This window comes from Syngnathus floridae, chromosome 19 (genome assembly GCF_059516105.1).
Source record: "Syngnathus floridae isolate MCC-2025c chromosome 19, RoL_Sflo_1.0, whole genome shotgun sequence".
Classification (NCBI taxonomy): Eukaryota; Metazoa; Chordata; class Actinopteri; order Syngnathiformes; family Syngnathidae; genus Syngnathus; species Syngnathus floridae.
The window spans coordinates 5,482,772-5,489,028 of record NC_142431.1 but is presented as its reverse complement, the minus strand read 5'-3'; positions in this window follow the sequence as shown (position 1 = coordinate 5,489,028).

The window sequence follows — 6,257 nt, the reverse complement described above, 5'->3', positions numbered from 1 at the left end:
CTTGCGTGTTTGTTTAAATCAGTGTGTCTGTGTGTTTCTAATTTGATGGTCAAAGATGGGATAAAGGGGAAAAAAAGAATGCCGAAATTTGTGGTAGTCCTTTTATATACCTTCTTTATGAAACGGAATAAATTACTTCGTTTTCAAAGCAATAACAACGCTTTTTTTTTTGTCCCGGTTTTTGTTGCGCGTTGTATGTACCATGGCCTGGATTAAAGGAGGGAAATATAAATAAATAAATGCATAAACTGCACAGAGGAGCTCATTTATCACTGTCAGACGCCAACGATCCTCAGAGGCTTGTATCGACGAGAGCACAAGCCAGAACCGTCCATTGAGCAACTGTAGCTATACAATATGCAGCCCATTGATGCATAATTATTTCTAATCAACAAAAATCGAAAGAAATACCACGAATTTAATAAGTTAAAGATTAAATTATTTTTACTAGAGTTCCTCAACAAAGAAACACAAACTATTGTGATTTGAACCTTGAAGTACAGTGAATTATTATTATCATTTTATTTTTATTATTATTATTTAGTACTCATAGTAGAGGACGGTCTTTATTTTCCACTATTCAGTTCGAACAAAAATAAATGAAGGCTGCGGGCCAAAATTATTGCTATAAGCGGGGTGCATGTCTTTATGTTTAGATTTGCATGTATGGCGTTTCAATAAGAAATTTCAATGCAACACCCAACCTCCCTCACCCCCCCCCCCCAAAAAAAATATCGAATAGCCTATACGTGGCATAATTCGTCTAAATCACCGAAGCAAGCATGTGTTTCCTTTATATTGTTTTTATTACAAGTTATTTCTAAAATTATCTTGGCTATAATGTCGGTATATTGGCATATTAATTCCAGTATAATATTTTTAATGTTTACAAGATGTATATTTATCAAAAGAGAGAGGCATTATTTATATTCAGCGTGCAAAGATTTTCCATATATTCGCCATCTCTCACCATGAGCGCCAACAGGCCTAATTGGTTCGCTTCTGCAGACTGCGCGCAAGATAAATGCGTTGTGAAAGCTGCCGGAAATGCGCGACGGCCTGTATGAAATATAGGTCAGAGCTGCAGCAAGCCGAATGCAGAACGATGTATCACATGATTTCCAAACTCTATTTTACACTGAATTGCACCATAGCGCCGCAGTGATGCTGCTTAATTGTTTATTGTTCTTTTTTTATTAACAGCATAGGAATAACGCTTGAAAATATTCTAAAAAAAACAACAGCCATTTTTCTACTTTATTAAAGACATCACTGCATGCATGACGCAAATACGTATACAGCCAGAAATGCAAAATGGAAACAATAACAATTATGTGAATTAAAAAAAAGGCAACGGTAGCAATTTACATCACCTGCAAAAATACAAACACCTATTGCAATATATATGCAATATATGTAATACAAATAACAATAATAACATAAATTTATTAATAAATATCATTGAATTAAATGAGGCCATACTGAGTGATGATGGGGTGAAATGGTGAATCATTGCTCATGCACTTATGCAATTATGTAGCACGACAGTACATTTAAAAGAAAGCCTGCAATGTACAATGAGTAATAATGTCCCTAATACCGCCATTTTATTAATAAATAAATAAATAAATAAATAAATAAATAAATAAATACGAGGTCAATTAAAGATTAGTTCTGGTTTATGGTGCATTTGAGTCTTATGGTATTGTTGATCTCCTCCAGTGTCAGAGTCATAGTGGTCAGCAAAATCTCTCGGTGAGATGGAAACAATGAGGCTTCCTGACATTTTAATGATTTGCTTTTGATGGTCAGTAATCATAACCAAAGTCGTCATTGTGGGCACTGAAAATGAACTCCCTCATTCCCAAAAAGGCCAACTCTAAAAGGGAGCAGTTTTGTCAATTGAGTTGCAGTCATCTGAATACAAACGATGAGCTCAAGGGTATTTAACATTGGTTGAAAAATATTTATTCTTTTTATTTTCATTTCACAGTTTATTTTTGTCCAGATTGATATAAATGTAAAAATAAATACAGCTATATTTTAGAAGTGGTGTGCACATTTTTCTCCATTAATATTTAGTTCATATTAAGTAGTAGTACAGTTTTTATTTCTAATAAAATATATAAATAATGGGGACTCAGCACGTATGTAAAATAAACATGAGGCTACTTTCGAAGGGAATTTTTGATCCAGTATATATGGTAAAAATATCTTTATAGCAAGTGAAATATACTGTAACTAATACATTTATTCTGACTGATAATATTGAACAAAAGACAACTAATTCCAGAGGAAACTATCTTTACATTATGTTCAAAACAATACACTAATATAAAACGTATTCTCCATATAAACATGGACTGTACACCTCGATACTGTCCTGTGCATGCAGGTCTACTATAGATTATTGGAATCTAATTTCCCTCTCTGTAAAGCTTGGTAAGGTGTATTTTAAAAAACAATGAGCTCGCAAACAATATGGCAAAAAGTAAAAAAACATTTATAAAATTCAATAACATAAAACATGCAGACTGTGTATGTCAAGCATATGCCAAAGCAACAGGTGGTTCTGTTATATTGTGGCTCCAAAGCAGCTTGAAGACAGCAAAATGATGAAATACATAACAAAAAATGTTGTGACGTCAAACAAAGGATACAAGCTAGATGAGAAAATAAATAAGTATAAAATTCTACCAATTTTGGGGCAGTCTAGACTGGATTCCTCTCTCTCTCTCTCTCTCTCTCTCTCTCTCTCTAATTCAAATTATATAATACATTTGGGAATTGGAGTTAATGTGTGTAGATAATGCATGTTTGCTTGAATCTAAAAACATGTTGGCTTTGGGTATTCAAGAGTAACAAAATTCAATAAGAACAAAATTCTACCAATTTAGGGGCAGTCGAGACTTGATTCCTCTCTCTCTCTCTCTCTCTCTCTCTCTCTCTCTCTCTCTCTCTCTCTCTCTCTCTCTCTCTCTCTCTCTCTCTCTGTCTCTCTCTCTCTCTCTCTCTCTCTCTCTCTAATACAAATTATATACTAATACATTTTGGAATTGGAGTTAATGTGTGTAGATAATGCATGTTTGCTTGAATCTAAAAACATGTTGGCTTTGGGTATTCAAGAGTAAATAAATTCAATAAGAACGAAATTCTACCAATTTAGGGGCAGTCTAGACTGGATTCCTCTCTCTCTCTCTCTCTCTCTCTCTCTCTCTCTCTCTCTCTCTCTCTCTCTCTCACTAATACAAAATATATAATACATTTTGGAATTGGAGTCAATGTATGTAGAATGCATATTTGCTTGAAAATAAAAATATGTTGGCTTTAGGTCTTCAATAGTTTCCATAGCCTAGTCAAATAAGTCAATCTCAACACTAATGGCAGTAATCAACTCATGTGGAAAGTGTCAAGTTCCACATGCTCCTTGATCACTTCACCATACATTTGGTGGCAGGCAAAAGGAGAAAGGCTAATGATAGGAGACACGTCGTGACCCAACCTCTGGGTTGCCTATGTCAAACATAATTTGATATATGTATGTCGGTGCTTTCTAAATGACTCATTCGATTCTTTTAGCCTTCATCAACATGGGAGATGTTTACCTCCAACATGAATGGCCGATGCACATTGTTTAAATTTGAAATAAGGGAACTCATATGTGGGAAGAGGCCCAGGAGGTAAAAAGTCAGAGGTGAGAAAATGGTCAGGAGGCTTTTTTTGGGGTAATGTTTTAATTTTAATTGTTACTTTTACTTTAAGCTTTAATGTTATGATGATAAAGTGATCCCTCGGTACTTCGCGTTTCGTTTATCGCGGCTTCACTACATCGCAGATTTTTTTTCCAAATTAAAAAAAACATTTAAAAGTCAAAATAAAACTTCTAAATTGAAGAAACGTGTCTAACCAATGTAGTGTTCCTCTTAATGTTCGTTTGCATTCATTTAGAAGTCCGTTTTCGCGTGTTAGCACGATCACGAATTAGCATATTTCTGTTAACTCGTTAGCCTGCCCAGTACTTCTTGTTGGTGACCGTACTTCGCGGATTTCACTTATCGCGGGTGGTTTTTGGAACCAATTATCCGCGATAAACGAGGGATTACTGTATTTGGTCCAAAAAACAATATCTTTACAAAAGAATCAAATGTACTGCCATCAAAATGTTATATGACAGCTCATCATTTTAAATTCAATTTACTAGTTAGTCCCATATAATTCAGAAGGCATGTTTAAAATATTTTCAATTAAAATATCTTGTTTTGTCATTGTCAACTGGTCAGTGTTGTCTCAGAGAGTGACCCAGACCTAAAGTGTCCTATTTCCTTGCTTTTATTCGGTAAATCAGTGATTTCTGTCAGGCTGCTCCATCTCGCCCTGGAGCTGCATCTGGCTTTGGACATAAATGGTTTCCTTCAGATTAGAGAGAAAGTGAGTAGGATTCGGACAGGCACTCTGGACACAGAACTTGCCACACTAGCCTCTGTTTTAGAATTAAAGTGACACATGTCATCTCAGGTTTTTCACCTGACATTTTTGTCCGCACTATTGTCCAGCTACGCTATAGTTAGCACATCACCCGACCCCGAACTCACTGGTCCTTGAATCTGAGGCCTTCTCTTATTTTTTTTCCACATGGTGGAGAAATGTGTCACTTTGTGTATATTTTTCAGTGGCAGTCGAGAAAGTATAAGAAAAATTCAAATATTTACATTCAGAGACTGTTAATCTTTCTTCATTTGAGTTTAATCTGTAGTGTTGCCGTAGTTACCTTGAAAAAGTAAGTATACTGATTGTCTGATTTTAAAAGTAACTTACTTACTTAACTAACTTAGGTTACTTTAGCCATTACTTGTTTTTAAAACTAACTAAGTTACATCAGCCTAAAATAAAAATGCCAACTGTTTTGCCATTTTTTCATTGGAAGATTTTTTATTGGTTTAAGCGCAATGTTTTTATCAAAATTATTCAAAAACAGCTGTCTCAAGCTACGATGCACTTTACTCCGCTTTAGTTCTCTTCAGCCTAATTAAAATAAATCAAATACATGTGAAGGATGAAAAATTTGCTCAGAGCTGAGGTCATGCTGTTGGTGAGTTTAAAGAACGGTCAAGTGCAAAAAAGAAAAAAAGAGGGGTGGTGATCTTGAAAAATTGGGAAATTACTTTTATGTTCAGACTGTATCCATTTTCTTTTGGCCTCAGATTACAGCTGCACTTTCCATCATGTCAGCCAGCCATCATGGAGGGAAAGCAGCATCAGTGTGATAGTATTAAAAGTGAAGTGTTACCAAATCCAAAGCTCTTATTAGATTACATTTAAGAGAGTCCTGTAAAACCAAATTGTATTATTTTGATAAAACGAAACATCCATTTCAACCCAGAACTAGTTAGGGATTACTTTTCCTCAATAAACTAGGCTCAACAACAAGTTTTTTTTTTGGATGGAATTAACTCTTTGCTAAGAATTCATGACAGGTTGAAAAAGCCTTTGCCCTTTTGTCTGCAATGAGGCCTGACAGGGTCATTTCATAGTAGAAACTTGCCCAAAGCAATCTTATCTGATAAAGAGCACGATACATGCTACAAAAATATTTGACATCCACTCCCCCCTTAAAAATTAAATATTTTAGACGGTAATTATTTATGACATCAACTCCTTTTGTATTCTTTACTTATTTTTCTCATGTTATTAGATTTATTTAGTTGTTTAACCTTTTTCCACATGAAGACTTATGTGAAGCATTTGAAAATGACTTAATGAGAAACTGCTTTTTGGTACACAAGTGATTGTGAAAACTCAAGAAGTAGCTTTGCAATTTTTAATTCCGATCCGAGATATGTACCAAGGTGACTGAGAAAAACGATAATGGTAAGTGGACTTTCCTAACAGCTGTGAATGAGAAAGGAAAATAAACCACTAAGGTTAATGGGTCTGTTCAGAATGTATATTTAGTTAGGTTGATCACATCAATCACTTGGAGTCATTGTAATTACATAATAATAAACATTCCTACAGCACAAGCCATCTATGCTTGGCAGTATTTGTCAACCACTAATATTTTGCGAGAACATTAGTCATGTCATTGAACAATCCATGACAATGAACAATAAATGAATGAATGTATTAAGTCATATAAAAAGTTATAAAATACCTGTAGATGATTTACACTCCCCCCCCCCCCCCCCCCCCCCCAAAAAAAAAAAAAAAAAGAATCCCAATTGAAACTCCAGAAAAATGAGTTGCATTTTAATTGAAAG